This window comes from Procambarus clarkii, chromosome 88 (assembly GCF_040958095.1).
Source record: "Procambarus clarkii isolate CNS0578487 chromosome 88, FALCON_Pclarkii_2.0, whole genome shotgun sequence".
Classification (NCBI taxonomy): Eukaryota; Metazoa; Arthropoda; class Malacostraca; order Decapoda; family Cambaridae; genus Procambarus; species Procambarus clarkii.
Window position 1 is genome coordinate 17,424,009 of NC_091237.1, and position 22,275 is coordinate 17,446,283.

A 22,275-nucleotide genomic window follows, 5' to 3' on the forward strand; every position below is an offset into this window, starting at 1 on the left:
TGCCCCGCTCCTGTGCCAGGTAAGTCCACTACGGGCTCACCATAGCCCGTGCTACTTGCCCCGCTCCTGTGCCAGGTAAGTCCACTACGGGCTCACCATAGCCCGTGCTACTTGCCCCGCTCCTGTGCCAGGTAAGTCCACTACGGGCTCACCATAGTCCGTGCAACTTGCCCCGCTCTTGTGCCAGGTAAGTCCACTACAGGTCCACTGACGCTAATTTCTCCGCCTTAGATGCAGGCTAAGTGTGAGTGACAAGAGACTCCAGCAGGCCTCAAGTGCGAACTAAGACCTGTATGCAGTCGCAGCTCCTGAGATTCTCACGTGTCACCACAGTCTGATGCACCAATAGAGGATCTCTTTAACACGTCGTTAAACCCGGCAGGTCTCTTGATCTTTGCGTCACAGAAATCTGTTGCACCATGTACAACGACATGCTCGGTCTATGCCTGTGTACACAGATGGCACCAAACCTTTGAGTGGGTGAGTACAATTGGTTACCATCTGCTACTTTGATGAATCACCGACGAGCACTGCTCTGTGCTGCCAGGCACAGCGGTAGTACATGCTGTGTTGTTCACTAAACCACACATTAGAACGTGAAGGGGCGACGACGTTTCGGTCCGTCCTGGACCATTCTCTCAAGTCGATTGTGAGAATGGGCAAGTCACAATCGACTTGAGAATGGTCCAGGACGGACCGAAATGTCGTCGTCCCTTCAATTTCTAGTGTGTGGTTTGGTCAATATATTTCAGCAATGTTATTGTGACTCCTCGTCTGCAAATGCTGATTTGTCATCGCCCAAATTTAGTTATTACAATTCTCGTAGAGTCTCAAAATGCAAAAGAAAGCCATCGAACATACGTCAGACTGCAAGCAGCTAAAACTAACTGCCTGGTTGATCAGATCACCAACCAGGAAGCCTGGTCAGAGACCGGTCGGCTGGGGCATTGATCCCCGGAACCAGCCACAGGTTATCAGGCAAGTAGGTGCACTGTGGCTTGTTGAGTGTGTGGCTGTTGCTTCGTGGTAGACGACTGTTCACGTACAGACTGTTTCTGGGACCCCGTGAGACCCCCCTGGGACCACAGTAGTCTCATCAAACCCATCACTTACGGTGTCGCAGACGGAAAGCACCGAACAAAGATAATGTTTGACGTTAGATTTGCGAGGGTCTTTAGGGCAGTGTTAAATTTACCTAAATTGGCCATTAAACTGCACAAGATCTGCATTTGACGATTTGTAAACAAGACCAGTTTAAGGTTTGTTTTGCGGATTTGACGACCAACACTATATTGTGTGTGATGTTGAGCAGCTCCGGCCAGCCAAGTGAGTTGAATTTACAGGTTGACTTCATCGTCTCACTATTTGTTCGGTAATATATGAAAATATTGCACTTTAGTTATGGTGGTGGATTTCGTTACTTCCTTCAATGTATTCCACCTGTTGACCCCCTCGTACAGGGTAGTGAGTCAGGTTATCTTCTTCAGGTTATCTTGAGATGATTTCGGGGCTTTTTAGTGTCCCCGCGGCCCGGTCCTCGACCAGGCCTCCACCCCCAGGAAGCAGCCCGTGACAGCTGGCTAACACTCAGGTACCTATTTTACTGCTAGGTAACAGGGGCATAGGGTGAAAGAAACTCTACCCATTGTTTCTCGCCGGCGCCTGGGATGGAACCCAGGACCACAGGATCACAAGTCCAGCGTGCTGTCCACTCGGCCGACCGGCTCCCATGCATTTCTTGACTCTTATTATAAGTATTTCCAGCTGCCATCTATGTCCTTGCAGACGACGAGTCGTCACGTGATGAAACGACAACTTTTCAGTCCAATCTTGATAATGGGCCAAGACGAACCGAAACGTCATTTTTTTCTTATTTCATGCCACCCTTGGCCTTGTGTCCTACTTCTTAGCAATTAGAAGAGGGTTATCATTGTCCACCTTGGTTATTACCCTCAGTATACTGCAGGTTGTAATTATATCCACCCCCTCCCCACCCCCCACCGCCAAACATACACACACCGAAACTACGACGTTGGTACAACGTTCCAACACGTTTAATACCTCCTAACCCGTTATAACAACCAATATAGCAAGTTGTAACAACGTTCTAATACGTCATAAACACGTTAAGCCAAGATGTAACAACTTTATTACAAGTTGTAACAAGCGGAAAATAGAGACAGTTACGATTTGTGTTTCCAGGGGGCCTTCCCTGTTTATTCTCGCGTCTATGGTTAAGATATCTGGTTATCTTACCCCGTGCTCGTAGCTACACCCATATACAGACTGCCTAGATTGCCGTATATCCTGTCAAGCAGGGTGCAGTCGCACCTCCACATCTATTGATACTGGTAATGGCTCAAAAGGGCCTCCACTTACGGGCTATTCATGCCCGTGCCACCTTTTGGGTGGCTTAATCTTCATCAAATCAAATCAATCAATCACCGTATATCATTATTTAGGGTTTTAAATGACCGTTTAGACATTTGCCCGCTTCCTATCAGCTGCTGATATAATCACTTAGAGAGGTTGACTGGGGCGGTACGCCTGTCAAATGATAACGCAGGTGCGGCCAACAGCCTGGTTGACCAGTTCCAGCAACCAGGAGGCTTGGACGACGACCGGGCCGCGGGGACGCTGAGCCCCGAAATCATGGCAAGGTAGGTGCCCCCAAGGCCAGCTTTTCCCTCCCATTCCCATCCTTATTACCTTACACTTGTGTGGATTGAATTACAGCAGCCACCTGTCTGCTGTAATCCCAGTCCACTCTCTTGAGCTTGTGGAGATCCTCCTGTATTGTTCTACTGTGGTGGTATGTTGGTTGTAGTTTTTTTTTTTTTTGAGATATATACAAGAGTTGTTACATTCTTGTACAGCCACTAGTACGCGTAGCGTTTCGGGCAGGTCCCTGGAATACGATCCCTGCCGCGAAGAATCGTTTAAAGTTGTGGTCAAATATTGTTAGTGATGGTGATGGTGAGTGTGGATGGTGGGGTTAAATATGGATGGTGGGAGTGAGTGTGGGGGGGTTGTGAGTAGAGGTTACAACAGTTCCTTTGAGCGAGTAAGGAAGGAGAGGCAGGAGGGTGCGGCCTTGCAAACGTTAATTTCTTGTCTATCAGGTTGGCTTCAACTAGTTCCGTACCTCACCACAACACCCCACAACCATCCCTCTCATCCCACAACCACCCCCCTCACCCCACAACCAACCCCCCTCACCCCACAACCATCCCCTCACCACTGGCTTCAACTAGTTCCGTACCTCACCACAACACCCCACAACCATCCCTCTCATCCACAACCACCCCCCTCACCCCACAACCAACCCCCTCACCCCACAACCATCCCCCACCCCACAACCATCCCCTCACCCCACAATCATCCCTCACCCCACAACCATCCCCCCTCACCCCACAACCATCCCCTCACCCCATAACCAACCCCTCACCCCACAACCAATCCCTCACCCCACAACCATCCCCTCACCCCACAATCATCCCCTCACCCTACAACCATCCCCTCAACCCTACTCTCATCCCACAACCACCCCCCTCACCCCACAACCAACCCCCCTCACCCCACAACCATCCCTCACCCCACAACCATCCCCTCACCCCACAATCATCCCCTCACCCCACAACCATCCCCCCTCACCCCACAACCATCCCCTCACCCCATAACCAACCCCTCACCCCACAACCAATCCCTCACCCCACAACCATCCCCTCACCCCACAATCATCCCCTCACCCTACAACCATCCCCTCTCACCCCACAACCATCCCCTCACCCCACAACCAACCCCTCACCCCACAACCAACCCCTCACCCCACAACCAACCCCTCACCCCACTAGACAGTCAACAAGTCGACATAACAATATCAACACCAACACCATTAGCTCTCATAAACAACAAGGGGCTCTTTCAACAAGTACACAACGTACGTCAGACGTAGCAGAATATGCAGCACCGACATGGAATGTCGGCATAGTGAAGCAGACATAGACAAAGTAAAACACCCAAAGGTTTACCACAAGGTTAATGACTCAAGTGGACAAAAACAACTATTATTGTTGTTTCAGATTCAGCTACTCAGAACGAGGTGTCCATGTAGCACGGGCTATGGTGAGCCCGTAGAAAACAACGAGGACAAGGGGACAAATACTGTAGTTAAGACCAGGAGAAGATAATCAGGACATAGAGGACAGGAAAGGTGATTAAACAAGGTGGAGGAACAAGGTCTTCCACTTAAAGGGAGGAGATGAGGAGAAGTGGAGGTGGGTGGAAGGTGGAAAGGTCACACAGATAGATGACAGTCTCCGTGGTGTAGTGGTAAGACACTCGCCTGGCGTTCCGCGAGCGCTTTGTCATGGGTTCGTATCCTGGCCGGGGAGGATTTACTGGGCGCAAATCCTTAACTGTAGCCTCTGTTTAACGCAACAGTAAAATGTGTACTTGGATGAAAAAACGATTCTTCGCGACGGGGATCGTATTCCAGGGACCTGCCCGAAATGCTACGCGTACTAGTGGCTGTTAAAATAAAAAAAAATAAAAAAAATGTGGAGAGGTTAATACCGGTACTCTGGCAGACGGTTAACAGGTGTCTTCTCTATACCTGTTGTTGGTTCCCCGGGGATCAATGCCCCCCCGCGGGGCCGGTCTCTAACCAAGCCTCCTGGTCTGTGGTCTCATCAACCACGGTGGAGCTCCTTACAGCCACAGACAGACAGACAGTCACGGTCTCTAAGCGCGCTTCATAGGTTCGATTCAACACTTTGTGCTGAGGGAGTTAACACTCCCACTTCTCCGGCTCACCGGGTGGCTGAGCGGACAGCACGCTGGACTTGTGATCATGTGGTCCCGGGTTCGATCCCGGGCGCCGGCGAAACCGATGGGCAGAGTTTCTTTCACCATATGTCCCTGTTACCTAGCAGTAAAATAGGTACCTGGGAGTTAGTCAGCTGTCACGGGGTGCTTCCTGGGGGGTGGAGGCCTGGTCAAGGACCGGGCCGCGGGGACACTAAAAAGCCCCGAAATCATCTCAAGATAACCTCAAGATAACCTCGAGGTTACATTTAATGTTCAGCGGTAGAACTCTCGCCTGCCGATAGTGGCGGAGCATGAATTGATGTATCCTCGAAAGCCCCCACAGGTAAATTGCTATATCTCCCCCCTCCCCCCCCTCTCACCCCCAGTCATCATCTCTCCCCTCAACCCCAACATCTTACTTCCAGCTGTGAGCTGTGTAAATCATTACCACAGCGACGTACTCAAGAGCCCCTACCACTGATTCCTGTAGTTACCGTGTCAGCGAAGGTTTCGCGAAAGCCGAGAACATATATCACTACATTCCGTCTGGGATGCTCACAGGCGTCGATTCGAATCCTCGTCACGGCCCTTGTGGATGTGTCCATATATCACTGACTCGATAGTCCTGGTGACCGCTGTCACGCCTGTCTAGTGTGTAACAGTTTCCGCTCATTTGCCAATCTGATGTGCGAGATTGAGCGGGTTTTTGGCCAGCCGGGTGTGCGAAAGTTCCCGGTTTCTGGCCAGCCGGGTGTGCGAGAGTTCCTGGTTTCTGCCCAGTAGGGTGTGCGAGAGTTCCCGGTTTCTGGCCAGCCGGGTGTGCGAAAGTTCCCGGTTTCTGGCCAGCCGGGTGTGCGAAAGTTCCCGGTTTCTGGCCAGCCGGGTGTGCGAAAGTTCCCGGTTTCTGGCCAGCCGGGTGTGCGAAAGTTCCTTCTGCTGCTGTGTGAGTCCCTTGAGTATATGGTTACATTTTCTGATCACTTGCGGCTAAGCATCCGTCGGTCCGCTCGATGGAGTACTCACAGCCAACGACCCGCACTCAACTTTCTTAATGATCTTTTTAAGAACTTTCCGGTGAAGGGGGTCGAACTGGTTGACACTCTCACTGCCTTAGCATCTCGAGGCGGACGACCGTGTTATAACACACATGGGGCAGGCCCCCCCCCCACAGGTGAGGCTCACACGCAATGCAAACACATATACACCTCGAAGGTTGACGCCCACACACACACACACACACACGCGCGTGAGGCAGGGCACCACTGCCACCTCTAACGTTGGCCCCACTGGCCCTCACTGAGACCTGGCACTCTCCGCTGCCACTACCACCTGGCACACCACCCTCTCCCCCCCCCCCTCCAGTTTACACGTACACAGCCGCACACGCCTACATAAGTACACACCGCCCACAGCCACACATACCTCCACGCGTACGTACCGAAAGCCACACACACACACACACACACACACACACACACACACACACACACACACACACACACACACACACACACACACACACACACACACACACACACACATACCTGGATTGCGTTTCGGGAGTTCTTCTACTCCCCGAGCCCGGCCTGGGGCCAGGCTCGACTTGTGATAACTTGGTCCAACAGGCTGTTGCTTGGAGCGGCCCGCAGGCCCGCATATCCACTACAGCCTGGTTGGTCCGGCACTTCTTGCAAGAACCTGTCCAAGTGCTTCTTGAATACAACCACCTTCGTTCCGGCAATATTTTTAATGCTTGCTGGGAGGGTGTTGAACAGCCCTGGACCTCTGATGGTAAAACAGTGTTCTCTGATTGTGTCTATGGCACCTCTACTCTTCACTGGACCTCTGATGTTCAGTGTTCTCTGATTGTGTCTATGGCACCTCTACTCTTCACTGGACCTCTGATGTTCAGTGTTCTCTGATTGTGTCTATGGCACCTCTACTCCTCACTGGTTCTATTCTGCATTTCCTTCCGTATCTTTCACTCCAGTATGTCGTTATTCTACTGTGCATATTTGATACCTGGCCCTTCAGTATCTTTCATATATGTATAATTTGATAACTTTCTCGTCTCCTTTCCAGAGAGTATATTTTGAGAGCATTGAGACGGTCCCCCAAGTTAAGGCAAACTTGCCTTAATCAAATTTCTCTTAACATAACTTATCTCCCATGTATAAACGGTCAAAAATGTGGTCAAAACTAAATTATTTTAAATCATTAACAATTGATTAGGTTCAGAGTCATTTTTCCAGTAAAGCTTTTAAATGTGAATATAAAATTATTTCTTACCCAATCATATTCCTTATTATTCTTTGGCCTATTGAACACAGTCAACCGTATTCTAATAGACGAAATTGATGCCACGTCTCTGCACACGGACCCGTGCCCCCCCCCCCCCCCGTGTACATCAACCCGTGGCGGCCAGCATAAACCGGACACCATCTGGCCACCATTTGGTCCGGGAGACATCTCCCGTCACGCAGGGTGCAGTCGCACCTCCACAGATCTCCAGTATCAGCTATTGATACTGGTAATGGCTCAAAAGGGCCACCACTTACGAGCTATTTATGCCTGTGCCACCTTTTGGGTGGCTTAATCTTTATCAATCAATCAATCCCAAGAGTGCGAGTCAAACAATTACTCTTCAACAACGTGCAAGGAGTTTGTTTACCCATGTCTTCAACTTCTTCCCAACCATCTGGTCACCACTTGGTCCGGGAGACATCTCCCGTCACGCAGGGTGCAGTCGCACCTCCACAGATCTCCAGTATCATCTATTGATACTGGTGATGGCTCAAAAGGGCCACCACTTACGGGCTATTCATGCCCGTGCCACCTTTTGGGTGGCTTAATCTTCATCAATCAATCAATCAGCATAAACAGCGACCCGAGCCCAGGAGCTTGAACCAAGAGAAGGTGTCAGCCAATACAACACCGGTGAAGGATGTGGTGTTGCAACCCGTTCTCGCACTTTCGTATAGTCAATATTGACTTATTAAATACGTGCATATGTGACATACTAATTTATTGTGAATATTTTAGTTTACCTTGAAAAGCTTCATAGAAAACACCGACCTCACCTAACCTTCTTAGTATGTTAAGATAAGCATCTTATTGCTACGTAATTACAATTATTACTTAACCTATTATAGGTATACTTAACCTATTATAGGTATAGGATAAGTAATAATTGTAATTACGAAGCAATAAGATGCTTATCTTAACATACTAAGAAGGTTAGGTAAGGTTGGTGTTTTCTATGAAGCTTTTCAAGGTAAACTAAAATATTCACAATAAATTAGCATGTCACATATGCACGTATTTAATAAGTCAATATTTACTGTAAGACAGTGCGAGAACGGGTTGGGTGTTGGTGTGGCTCAACGGGGGGTAACTAGCATATACCAAGTCCAGCAGCACTTACGGCGCGGTCTGCCGTCCCCCCAGCAGAGTCATGGGGTAGCCGCGGCCCCGGCGGCGGCTGCAGGAGTCGTCTTGAGGTGGTCGCAAGCCCCCACACCTGTCAGGAGAATGAACCAGTCATATGTTGCTGTTGTTATAGATTTAGCTAGTCAAAACGAAATGTCCATTTCGTCAATCAATGTCTCAACCGTCAATCAACTGGTGTACAGATTCCTGAGCCTACTGGGCTCTATCATATCTACATTTGAAACTGTGTATGGAGTCAGCCTCCACCACATCACTTCCTAATGCATTCCATCCGTTAACTACTCTGACACTGAAAAAAGTTCTTTCTAACGTCCCTGTGGCTCATTTGGGTACTCAGTCTCCACCTGTGTCCCCTTGTTCGAGTACCAGCCGTGTTAAACAGTTTATCCTTATCTACCCTGTCAATTCCCCTTAGAATTTTGTATTTCGTGATCATGTCTCCCCTTACTCTTCTGTCTTCCAGTGTAGTGAGGTGCATTTCCCGCAGCCTTTCCTCGTAACTCATGCCTTTTAGTTCTGGGACTAGTCTAGTGGCATACCTCTGAACTTTTTCCAGCTTCGTCTTGTGCTTGACAAGGCACGGGCTCCATGCTGGGGCCGCATACTCCAAGATTTGTCTTGCATATGTGGTATACAAGGTTCTGAATGATTTCTTCCGTGTGTGCGCGTGTAAGAGAAATATATGTAGTAGACATAATAGAGGAAAAAATAAATTGGTTAGAAAGGCGGGGTCCAAGAGCTAATATATCGATTCCGCAGATACAAAATAGTAAATACACACACAGTGTCAAAACCCGATGGCACTATAAGGTGACAATTGAGTCCACGTGGAGACGAACCAGGTGTGAGCGTAGCCTCTTGAGCATATATGCCTCATCCCTTTGTGTGTTTTTATATCTCAATAAACTGATTTGAATTTGAATTTAAATTTGACATGACCGTTAAGTCTCCCCGAGCAGCACAACATCTAACCGTCTCCTCCTCGTTCTACACCATCAATCCAACTGGCTTTTAACAAACTGACAAACAAAAGAGGTAAACAATAATAAATGAGCCCTTGCAGGTGACAGCAGGAGAGAGAGAGAGAGAGAGAGGAGCTAGGCTGCAACCCCGCTAAGTGGCTCAATTAGCAGTGGGCATGACACACCGCGTGACACTGCTCTGGCTTGACGGTATGACACTGTAGCAGTGTCTCATGACACTGGCACGCCAGTACAGGTGGCATGGTAGCAGGTGGGTTCATACAACAAGCGCTGAGCAACGAGGGTTTTCACACACACACACACACCACCTCTGCCCCTGTTCCACAGTATTCAAACCCGTACATTCACAGATGCATTTTCCATCCGGCTACTCCCCCATCCCTTCCCCCCCTGTTGACACCTCACAGCTGGCCGCAATGGGCTTATCATTTGCAGCGACAGAAACAGTCTATTACCTCAGAGTAAACAGAATAATGAAATATATAGTTTCAACCCATGTTTAAACACAATTTAGACCAGCTGACTATAATTTTAACCCCCCAAGAATTAACTTGTTTGAGGACAAATATTTGCCACCGACTAAATCATTCATCAAGATAAGTATCCGGAAATTAAGTCTTTGCCAGAGGACTAAATATGCGAGACATTTAGCACGGTGAACTATTCTTCTTCTTCAAACTCACAATGTCCAAAAGATTAGCATTTAATTTCAAACTATGTTAAGGACAGTCTTTAATATAATATGAATATGCTGGTAAGTGAAGTGTTTACGAGACAGCCGGGAAAAGGCACTCAAGAAGGGTGTTTTAAGTCTTAAGACTTAAAGACTTGAGTCCAGACGGACTCCAGAACACCCACACCCTCAGGCTTACACTCCACAGTCTTAACAGATAATGCATCAAGTGTTTTTCCTCCAGTAACTCTGGGAAAATAAGTCAATTCAAATAGCTACACAGGACCAGGTCAAATACCCAATCATCCATACAACTGCTGCAGTACAATATGAAGTATACACGGAAAGGTTTAAAAAGGATTAAGTAAAGACTCGCAATCGACTTGAGAATGGTCCAGGACGGACCGAAACGTCGTCGTCCCTTCACTTTCTAGTGTGTGGTCTGGTCAACACGCAAGTAACACTAACAAAGCCACTCCCGCCGGCTCCAATCACCATTACAAAGTGAGAGAACACACACACACACACACACACACACACACACACACACACACACACACACACACACACACACACACACACACACACACACACACACAGTGAAGAACGCGGGAGTCGCCGTAGAGCAGCGACGCCTATTTTATTGGCTGGCTTCTAGTGTTGAGCGGAGCCGCTTGGGCTTCCTGGCTGTCAACCTGAGCGCCCGCGCTCAAATGTACAGACAGCTCGCCTAGACATAAACTATGTTTCTACGTAGTTACACCGTTCTCTTGATACACCGTAAAAAAGGACAACAAATTTGGCCTAACCGGAAAAGAAAGAACCCACCTAGGGCCAGATTCACGAAGCAGTTACGCAAGCACTTACGAACCTGGTGGCCAGATTCACGAAGCAGTTACGCAAGCACTTACGAACCTGGTGGCCAGATTCACGAAGCAGTTACGCAAGCACTTGCGAACCTGGTGGCCAGATTCACGAAGCAGTTACGCAAGCACTTACGAACCTGGTGGCCAGATTCACGAAGCAGTTACGCAAGCACTTACGAACCTGGTGGCCAGATTCACGAAGCAGTTACGCAGGTACTTACGAACCTGGTGGCCAGATTCACGAAGCAGTTACGCAAGCACTTGCGAACCTGGTGGCCAGATTCACGAAGCAGTTACGCAGGTACTTACGAACCTGGTGGCCAGATTCACGAAGCAGTTACGCAAGCACTTACGAACCTGGTGGCCAGATTCACGAAGCAGTTACGCAAGCACTTGCGAACCTGGTGGCCAGATTCACGAAGCAGTTACGCAAGCACTTACGAACCTGGTGGCCAGATTCACGAAGCAGTTACGCAAGCACTTACGAACCTGGTGGCCAGATTCACGAAGCAGTTACGCAAGCACTTACGAACCTGGTGGCCAGATTCACGAAGCAGTTACGCAAGCACTTGCGAACCTGGTGGCCAGATTCACGAAGCAGTTACGCAAGTACTTACGAACGTGTACATCTTTCCTCAATCTTTGACGGCTTTGGTTACATTTATTAAACAGTTTACAAGCATGAAAACTTGCCAATCAACTGTCGTTATTGTTATAAACAGCCTCCTGGTGCTTCGGAGTTCATTAACTGTTTAATAATTGTAAACAAAGCCGCCAAAGATTGAGAAAAGATGGACAGGTTCGTAAGTGCTTGCGTAACTGCTTCGTGAATCTGGCCCCTGGCCTATTGTGCAGGTAACGTCAATATTACGTCTCGTTGCTAACCAATTGGTCGATTACGTTATTAATGCGATATATTAGGGTGAACTGACCTATCTTGAGGTGATTTCGGGGCTTAGCGACCCCGCGGCCCGGTCCTCGACCAGGCCTCCTGCTCGCAGCCTGACGGGTTGGGTTAGTAGAACCTCAAATACTGCCACATAGCGTCTTACCTGTACCTTACCTTTCACCAATATCCAGTGTTCTCGTACTCCAGCATTTTACTAGGCGATAACTTGATCTGCAATGCTGTTGCTGGCAGCGAGCCGCTACCCACCGAATCAGTAGGACAAGAACTACTTGCTGTCATTCACCCTTACCCATACAGTATGAGTTGAGTAGGGAAGTGATGAGTATGGTTCATACTTACTCATATCACTCACCTCCCCCCCGGCCCACTAACATACAACTGCTATGTGCATAGTTAACGTGACTGTCTCCTCACTGACAGGTATACGTGTCCCAGACCACCTGGAGCAGGTGTGGCAGCCACTGAAGCAGGTGTGGGAGCCAGTGAAGCAGGTGTGGGAGCCACTGAAGCAGGTGTGGGAGCCACTGAAGCAGGTGTGGGAGCCACTGAGGCAGGTGTGGGAGCCAGTGAAGCAGGTGTGGCCGCCACTGAGGCAGGTGTGGGAGCCAGTAAAGCAGGTGTGGGAGCCACTGAAGCAGGTGTGGGAGCCACTGAAGCAGGTGTGGGAGCCACTGAAGCAGGTAGGCCGCCACTGAAACAGGTGTGGGAGCCACTGAAGTAGGTGTGGGCGCCAGTAAAGCAGGTGTGGGAGCCACTGAAGCAGGTGTGGGAGTCACTGAAGCAGGTGTGGCCGCCAGCAGTGAACAGTGAGTCACTGTCCTCGCCACCTGCTGGCACAGACGACAAGGTCGTCCATCGCAATGGGGGAAGAATGGGGAAGGGAGAGAGAGAGAGAGAGAGAGAGAGAGAGAGAGAGAGAGAGAGAGAGAGAGAGAGAGAGAGAGAGAGAGAGAGAGAGAGAGAGAGAGAGAGTCCAGCCAGGTCTCTACAACAGCGTCGCACAATAGGTCTATATCATCATTTTTAAAAGAGAAAGCCCAGGACTCAGCAAGCCTGGAGTCAAGTGGGACTCGTCGACTGGTCAAGTGGGACTCGTCGACTCGTCAAGTGGGACTCGTCGACTCGTCAAGTGGGACTCGTCGACTCGTCAAGTGGGACTCGTCGACTCGTCAAGTGGGACTCGTCAAGTGGGACTCGTCGACTCGTCAAGTGGGACTCGTCAAGTGGGACTCGTCGACTCGTCTACACCCGAGTCACTACTCACTATGTGACGTCCTTGCCAAAGGTATCTTATCCTCCCCCTACCAAGTGAAGGAAGACCTGGCCGCCTCCCACCAGTCGCCCTCAGCGAGAAGAGCGAGGAGCAGAGGTGGTAATATGTATGAAAGCCAAAGATAATAGTGTGGGCAGAAGGAGGGGTGGGCGGGGGTGCTTGTGGGAGGGGGTGGAAGTGGAGGGCAAAGGGAGGGGGCGGTGAAGGGAGGGAGGGGGTGGAGGCGAGACCAAGAATGACATCCACATCAAAAGAGGCGTGATGTCACGCATTTACTATTAAAGATATGGCTATAGTGGCGGGGGGGGGGGGAGGAGACCTGGTGGGGGGTGGGAGGGAAGGGGGGGGGGATTAAGAGATATGGGAAGGAGGTGGGAGGGTTGGGACCCGTAGAGGAAGGGGTGGGAGGGGACCCTGACAACAGGTATGTGGCAGGGGCCTGCTCAACACCCGCCCACACACACACACACACATGCCTAACTCTCGCCCTCAGTGGGCCGCCCGACACCCACCCACCGCAATACCAGTCAAATCGCTTGTGGCATAGTTACAGCCCCGCTCCTGTGCCAGGTAAGTCCACCACGGGCTCACCATAGCCCGTGCTACTTGGAACTTTTGTTCCTAATAGCTGAATCTGAAACAACAACAGCTTGTGGGATCGCGACTAGAAAATGCGCCATCAGTATAGAATCCACAACTTGCCAAACACAATCTGAAGCGAGACCCTCTATGGTTAATACGTGCACTGATGACCAACAGGGCACAGTCGTTCAGTGCATGAAGGGCATAAAAAATGGTATAAAACTAGAATGAGGCAGATTCAACTATATATATATACACACACGACACCTTCCAGAAGTTTCAGGAGGCTACAACTTCCTCAAGAGAATCATCACACACTCTTAGAACACCTAATAGTTGAATTCCTTTAATAAAATTTATACATGATGGTGGAAATTAAACAATGTGATAGGCATGAATGGACCATATTCCTCGACTGCCAAAAAGCACTACAATTCTCTCACAACACTTAAGGTAGACAAGTAGTGTGATAAGTGTAGAGTGCTAAATTGGGTGAAATATCGCGGTTATGAGAGACAATGAGTGAAATAACATCCGCGTCAGAATTAGAACCCATAACTATGACCCAACGAGACCAATCTTGAGATTATCTTGAGATGATTTCGGGGCTTTTTAGTGTCCCCGCGGCTCGGTCCTCGACCAGGCCTCCACCCCCAGGAAGCAGCCCGTGACAGCTGACTAACACCCTAGGTACCTATTTTACTGCTAGGTAACAGGGGCATAGGGTGAAAGAAACTCTGCCCATTGTTTCTCGCCGGCGCCTGGGATCGAACCCAGGACCACAGGATCACAAGTCCAGCGTGCATGTCCGCTCGGCCGACCTTGGCTCCGACCAAACTGGCTAATGCTGCACAATTAATGAGAAGCCTCAGAGAGAGAGAGAGAAGATTAAGCCACCCAAAAGGTGGCACGGGCATGAATAGCCCATAAGTGGTGGCCCTTTTGAGCCATTTCCAGTATCAATAGATGATACTGGAGATCTGTGGAGGTGCGACTGCACCCTGCGTGACGGGAGATGTCTCCCGTGTGCAAAATGGGTTTTAATGCACACAATTATAAGGAGTGTGTGCCTTCTCCTCCTTTACGGGCTATTCATGCCCGTGCCACCTCTTGGGTGGCTTAATCTTTATCAATCAATCAATCTTCTCCTTCAACCAGACACACACCATCTGGTCACCATTTGGTCTGGGAGACTTCTCCCGTCACGCAGGGTGCAGTCGCACCTCCACAGATCTCCAGTATCATCTATTGATACTGGTGATGGCTCAAAAGGGCCACCACTTACGAGCTATTCATGCCTGTGCTACCTTTTGGGTGGCTTCATCTTCATCTTAACACATTCATAAGGGAGACATCTCCCGTCATGCAGGGTGCATTCGCACCTCCACAGATCTCCAGTATCAGCTCTTGATACTGGTAATGGCTTAAAAGGGCCACCACTTACGGGCTATTCATGCCCGTGCCACCTTTTGGGTGGCTTAATCTTCATCAATCAATCAATCCTTCAATCATCACAATCGACTTGAGAATGGTCCAGGACGGACCGAAACGTCGTCGTCCCTTCACACTCTAGTGTGTGGTCTGGTCATCATCTATGTATACAATGTAATTTGTAACCAAATACATGGTACTTTTGACAAAAAAAAATGCATCTAACCTAACCGGAAGGACACGAAACTAGCTGAAAGCTAGTTTCGTGTCCTTTTGTTAAGATGTTAGATGTTGTTAAGATGAAGATGAAGCCACCTTTTCGGTGGCTTCATCTTCATCTTAACACATTCACACGGGAGACATCTCCCGTCACGCAGGGTGCAGTCGCACCTCCACAGATCTCCAGTATCATCTATTGATACTGGTAATGGCTCAAAAGGGCCACCACTTACGGGCTATTCATACCCGTGCCATATTTTGGGTGGCTTAATCTTCATCAATCAATCGAGTACACAACGTCCACATGAGCTATATACAAAGATAAATTTAAATTCAACACAAATTCAGGTATATTACTCATGATAGCCTCCAAATGCATGATAAGAGCTGATGAGTTAACCAAAGAATCGGCCTTTAAAGAACGGAAGATAGATTAGGATTTTTTTTTATACTGAACTAGTTAAATAAATGTATAATATTAAACTGTTCATCTGGTTTGTTTCATTTGTTCCTATCTGTTCATTCATTCAGAGTTGCTGGGCTCAAGTATCCTGTGAAAGGAAAGGAAACTATCAGGGGGGAAAGCGCCAAGCCATTAACAACTATATAGCACTGGGAAGGGGTCAGGATAAGGATTTGGGATGGGACGAAGGGAAGGAATGGTACCCAACCACTTGGACGGTCGGGGATTGAACACCGACCTGCAAGAAGCGAGACCGTCACTCTACCGTCCGACCCAAGTGGTCCTGTGAACATCTCCCTATGTTGTGGTCACCATTGTTCACATCTTATATTATCTTCCTCCCGCCCGTAATTATCAAAAGTGTTTTGGAATTACACTGTACTTGGATGACAGTGAATAGTGGGAGTCGACCGGTGTTCTACTCCCTCCTTCCCCCCTGTGACAATGTAGACAGGATAGGTCACAGTAGTGACTGTCCAGGTACGGTGCCCACCGTACCGTAATTTACGGTAAAGTAATTAACATCGTTAACTCTCCCGTGATCACTACACCTTCACAGTTGGTCACCGTAAAATACTAATTTTCATCAAAGGCGAAGGTGGTGTCAGCATTAAATAGTTTTACGTTAACTTTTAAGTATAGTCACGTAGATATTATAAATGTTATACAGTAAATGGTGAAATGACGAAAGTAAAGTGTTATAAATAAAGTTGGAAGAAAGAAGTACGTTATAAATGGCAAAATAATAATAGCTACTAATGTTATGGTAGCAAGACTCATCATCAGGGCGCCCACGGTCAAAATAGAGGAGTGATTACATCACCTCTCTGTCCTTGGCATGTAATACAAAGAGTGAGAGCCATCTGTCAAGTGCCCGAGGCGGTCCCAACTTAAGAAGCAAGTCGGTAAGTTGATCCAGACAAGTTGGTGCACAGAGGAAGCCAGGATAAGAAGAGGCTTGTGACGGGTCAACAGGACGACAAGTGCAGTGACAAATAACCCTCTCCCCTAGGACCAGGACCAGTGATTATTGTCACTGTTTACCTGCCAGGCTGAAAGGACATTAATATCCAGTGACAGTACATGTGGTAAATGTTGGCCCGGCTAGTAGAGACAGTGGTCATGTGACTCCAAGCCGTCGTAGTGTATCAGTGTAGTCGACACTTCCTAAAAAGTACCGAGGAGGCGAGAGGGCCTGCGGAGCAACACGACCCTATGGGAGGATAGCACAAAATGAAGCAGGAGAGCACCCCCGTGAACAGGACCGATATTGCTCTCGAAGGGACGAGACCAATCGTCAACTTCGTTGGAGAAGGGCCATTGTGAGAGATCAACGGCAATGTCGAAGTTGCGTGTGAGGGAGAAGCAGTGTCTAGGAGACACGTCTGATGTCACAAATCAGCTGGTGGATCGAACCAGCAGCCACAATAACGAGGCAGTAACCCGAGTAAAACTTAATCCTCTCTTATTTATCAGCTGTCTAAGCCAAGTAATGTTCCCTCTCAATTCCCCTTTTTGGATCAGTTCCTTTACGGAACTGTTAGGACATTACTTTGTTATAATTCGTGCACTAGGACGAATATACATTATAGGTCTGTGTGGATGTATATACATTGTACTGTGACGGAATAATTAGTGATCATGTAGCATAACCTTCACAACAGAGGGGTAGCCTAGTGCTGCAGAGATATTATTCACCAATGATTATTTATGTGAAAGAATTTAAAGTAAGATTTGATTTTCAAGCTTCCTAGTTTACTGAGAAAGTAAATTGATATACCCAAGTAATGTCACAGCTGCCAAAGTTGTTTCAAAAGGAGTAACGATAATCTGATTAGGGCCGAGGGTGGCCGGACAGAGGATGACGAATATATGATAGTATTGATAACAATAGTGAATATTGTTATCAGCTTTTAACACCGTTTCCGTACACCTTTATCTGAACTATGTCATGCTTTGATCTACGTCGAGAGGCTTTTAACAATTTTACACTATCAGTGAGTGAAGGTAGTCCATCGTGAAGATGAAATCTAATTTCGCTGTCGAGGAAAGTGAGGCTAGGCTATAACGCAATTGAAGACAGCCGTCAATGTAACGCATGCATGCCAGGACGTGTTGAATTCGAGGCGCAGGTCCAGTTTTAACAGGTGTTAGACGAGATCCGACTAAGGCAGCGTCTGGGATCATCCCGAGCGTAAGTTCGAACCCTCATCACGGCTCTTGTGGATTTGTTCATGTGATGCATCACGCTACTGACGGTCTTGGCCTCCAACACCTTCTCGCACCGATGTGTGGCGGTCCTCGAAGCAGCAGCTAAACTCGCTGTGTTTCTGGTATACAATGGGGTAAAGTGTTCACTCCTCGCCAGTTACTGCCCCGCTCCTGTGCCGGGTAAGTCCAGGGGCTACGGGCTCCCCATAGCCCGTGCTACTTGGAACTATACGGGGGAACAGAGGGATGCACAAAAGAAATTCCTCCCCCCCCCCCTGTAGCAATACCTTCTATGAGAAAATCCACTAGGGCTGTGAGGTGGGATCGAAACTAGTGGTGATGTGGCTTGACAATTCCGGGGTCCTAGGTTCGCGTCCACCACACAGCCCTAGTGAATATCTGCCCCCCTGTAATATAGGACATGTGTATACCCTCTATGGATACAATACCTGAAATCCTTGCACTGAATCCATGTTTCGCTTCCTGCAGATAAATTACATACGAGATTAAGGAATAAGCATTATAGTGTGATGACTACAATAATTAACAGTAGTTTTTCCACGCCTCTGTAATACCTCCATAGCAAAAAGACCTACCATTAATGTATAATGATTAACTGTAAATACATAGCTATTGAAATAGAACAATCTCTGTATCTAGCTGACATTATAATTACAAGGTGTGCAGGATAGCTGTAACTATTAATGTAATAATTTCCGTTTAAGGTCTGACGATGAACACCTTGTGTGTTCTCTATAATCCTTTTTGCGCTACCGTTCACAGGACGAGTATGATATGTACTATAAACTAGCTGCCTCCGACGGCAACAACCCAATCCTCTACGTTAGAAATCTACCCTGCTGTACTCTAAGACCAGTGTATACTTTCTATCTGCTGTAATCTAGGATCTGTGTATACTTTCTATGCGGGGTATCTTCCCCTGCCATCAGGAGGCGCAAATGGTCGGGGGATGCAGGCTGGCAGGCAGGTATTGGTACGGAGAAGGCTGGCAGGTAAGCAAGCAGGTATGGGTAGGCTGGCAGACAGGCACTTTGGCAGGCGAGCGAGGAGCCATTTGTTGTAATATTCAATCACATGTTCCAGCACGCTCAGTACCCCCCCCCCCCCTCCCCCACACACTTGCTTCTGCCTGACTGGTGTCTCAATGCTCGCCCACATTTCTGGGGCCAGATTCACGAAGCAGTTACACAAGCACTTACGCAAGCACTTACGAACGTGTACATCTTTCCTCAATCTTTGACGGCTTTCGTTACATTTATTAAACAGTTTACAAGCATGAAAACTTGCCAATCGACTGTTGTTATTGTTATAAACAGCCTCCTGGTGCTTCGGAGCTCATTAACTGTTTAATAATTGGAAACAAAGCCGCCAAAGATTGAGGAAAGATGTACTAGGTTCGTAAGTGTTTGCGTAAGTGCTTTCGTGAATCTGACCCCTGTACATCTTTGCTCAATCTTTATCGGTTTTGTTTACAATTATTAAACGGGTAATGAGCTCAGAAGCACCAGGAGGCTGTTTATAACAATAACAACAGTTGACTGGCAAGTTTTCATGCTTGTAAGCTGTTTAATATATTTAACCAAAGGCGTCAAAGATTGAGGAAAGATGTACAGGTTCGTAAGCACTTGCGTAACTGCTTCGTGAATCCCCTGGACGCCATGAGCAGGGGAAATGTCCTCACTTAATGCCCCCGTAATTTTGACATTATCGACCAGAGTAAATATTCGCTTTCTCCCATGAAAGTAAAAGCAGCGCACAATTTACAGCATTTCCGGAATAGTGAAAATCGGCCTACATGGGTTACGTGGGTTAATTAGGTTCATACGTTGCTGGTTAGGTATAAACCACTTCATTTTTTATACTTGTGAACGCGTGAGAACAGGCTGGCCAGATGGGACAGGAGACGAATGAGTGGGTGAGAGAGGAGAAGGGAGGGGGGAAGAGAGGAACAGGCAAAGAAGTAGATGATTGTGGCGTCACTTGCCCAACTTCCGGAAGGGAAAGTGTTCCGCGTGCTAGAGAAGTTGACAAAGAGCTTCTACAGCTAATGTGTGTGTGATCTGTATGCCACACACAATGTGTGGGGCTCCCGCGACACAAGCGTCCCGTGTGTGTGTCCACACTTGAGTCACTGCTTGGGGATGTGTGTGTGTGTGTGTGTGTGTGTGTGTGTGTGTGTGTGTGTGTGTGTGTGTGTGTGTGTGTGTGTGTGTGTGTGTGCACTCGCCTAAGAGTGCTAGCCGGGTCGAGCTCTAACTTCTGAGCTCCCCCTTCCACCATGTTCTGTCGGTTGCTTTTTTTTTTTTGGGGGGGGGGGGGGGTGAGTAAAGAGGATGGAGAGGCATAGGTGAAGGAAAGTTGGTCCGGAAAGTTGGGACGTTGGTCTTCGGAATCATTGAAAGGTAAACAAGAAAAAAGGTAGGCGGTCATAATAACCTTTTGTAGGCCCGAAGCCCAACGCCAGACCCTACTCCTGGCCACATTACCTCGTTGGCAAGCAAATAGAGAAGTCACCTGAGCGGTTGGGCAGTGGTGACTACCATCTTCAGGGCCCCAGGAGTTCAAGGTATAATCTGGATACCTGTTTAATGGGGGTTCTGGGAGTTCTTCTACTCCCCCAAGCCCGACCCGAGAGCAGGCTTGACTTGTGAGAGCTTAGTCCAACAGGCTGTTGCTTGGAGCGGCCCGCAGGCCCACATACCCACCACAGCCCGGTCGGTCCGGCACTTCTTGAAGAAAACTATCTAGTTTTCTCTTGAAGATGTCCACGGTTGTTCCGACAATATTTCTTATTGCAACGTATCACGGTATCATCTTGCCTGTAGGAGTGCAATGGTACAGTGCTCATTAATCAACCCAGCGTGAAACACACAAGGGGATTAGCCACGATTTTGGATGTCAGGATCAATACAACACAGCGGGCGGTACCGCCTGTGTTGACTATTTTGCCTTAGCAGCATGCAAGTACCTTCTTTTTTTCCTTCTCCTGAAGGCAAAAGTGATACCTTTGTAAATAGACACCGTTATCAGGACTAAAACAGTGACTGGAGGCCAAAAGAGGCAGTGCCAATACCTAGAGTGAGCGGTACAAGCAACAAAGATTGCGGTGAAATACGGTGATTAGTTAGTGGAGGCGACTGTGCTACATTTAGTCAATTTGGCAGAAGCTTTTGGGAGCCAAGCAGTAATAATTCATGATACTCGTCAGCGACAGTGATTCATGTAAATGGCAGTGAAGTCAAGAGTCATAACAGTGAAATCTTGGTTCTACTTAAATTTAATATTTCAATAAAGACTTAAGTCAATAAAGTGAATCTGTAGCCACAATCCGTAAGAAAGAGTAGATCAATAGAGACGGAAAACAGTGAAATTGACAGTGATTTCGGATATAAACTACTAACTGTCCCTTTGAAAGTTGGAGAAATTGCTGATCTGGAGAACGTTCAAAGATATTTTACTACCCGGAATCCGCTCAATAAAATATCTAAATTATTAGGATCATTAACAAGTTTTAAAATCGCGATTATTTTAATTCGCCGGGACGTTGGTCCCCCGGAACTAACCCAAGGTATTGACATTATGTCTACCAATTACATCTTAGACAGTCTTATTCCCCGAAAGAAAACGGAACGAGGAGCTACTTATTTCCAGATAAAGTACTGTAATTAAGGGTGCTGCAAGGGACCTGTAAAAAGTGACCCCTCTATCTCATCCCTATTTTTCAACATCATCACTGCATGAACTCTCTCTCCAACCACTCTCCTTTTCTCCCATGTCAATACCATCTCTCTCTCACATCAACACCTTCCCCCCACAGTCGATATCCACCCCTCCCAGGCACATCAACATCTTCCCCCTCCCACCCCACACCACAAACACCCCAACACCCCTAGTTAACTCATCACCCATGCTGCCCTTGGAGCACTCACGAAAGCTAAAAAAAAAGTCGTCCCTCCTCCAGAAGACGGAAAGCGGGTCCATTTAGTATGCGAAGTGATGTCCCCCGGATAAATCAACTGTGCAAATATAAATCCTTCCCCCAAGAGACGTTGAGGGCATATAAACACCGACATTTATCTTAATCTGGCGTTGTTTATATGTCCGCTACTCTAGTTTCCCGTGTGGAGGTCTTCCATTGTCAGCAGGGCTGGTTCTTGTCGACGCCTGATCAACATCCACTGCCAAGGTCATAATCTGCCTATGGAATTGGCTCTGAATACTAGCTAGCTTCGCAAAAATAGGTCTTAGATTTAGTGGTAAAGGGTGTCTTGTCCTGGTTGTGATCTCTTAGGGTCTTGTGTGTTTGTGTTTTGTGCGTGTGGGGGCGTGAGGGAGGGGGAGGGACGTGTGTGGGCGTGAGGGGGGTGAGTGAGGGGGTGTGTGA

General features: G+C 48.1%; 1 protein-coding gene across 11 annotated transcripts in view; it reads right to left on the minus strand.

Moving 5' to 3' along the window:
- LOC123745820 (mitogen-activated protein kinase kinase kinase 7-interacting protein 3 homolog) overlaps window positions 1-22,275 on the minus strand; it is a 158,363-nt gene that overhangs the window by 105,080 nt on the left and 31,008 nt on the right. For 8 of the 11 annotated variants that reach the window (XM_069317611.1, XM_069317612.1, XM_069317609.1 and 5 more), the window contains exon 2: window positions 8,234-8,329. The exons of 2 other annotated variants lie outside the window; for them this stretch is intronic. The gene's annotated coding sequence lies outside the window, so the exon portion shown is untranslated. Of the gene's footprint in view, window positions 1-6,014; window positions 6,099-8,233; window positions 8,330-22,275 lie in introns of those variants that run through there. One more of the 11 variants, XM_045726838.2, reaches the window with a different exon arrangement.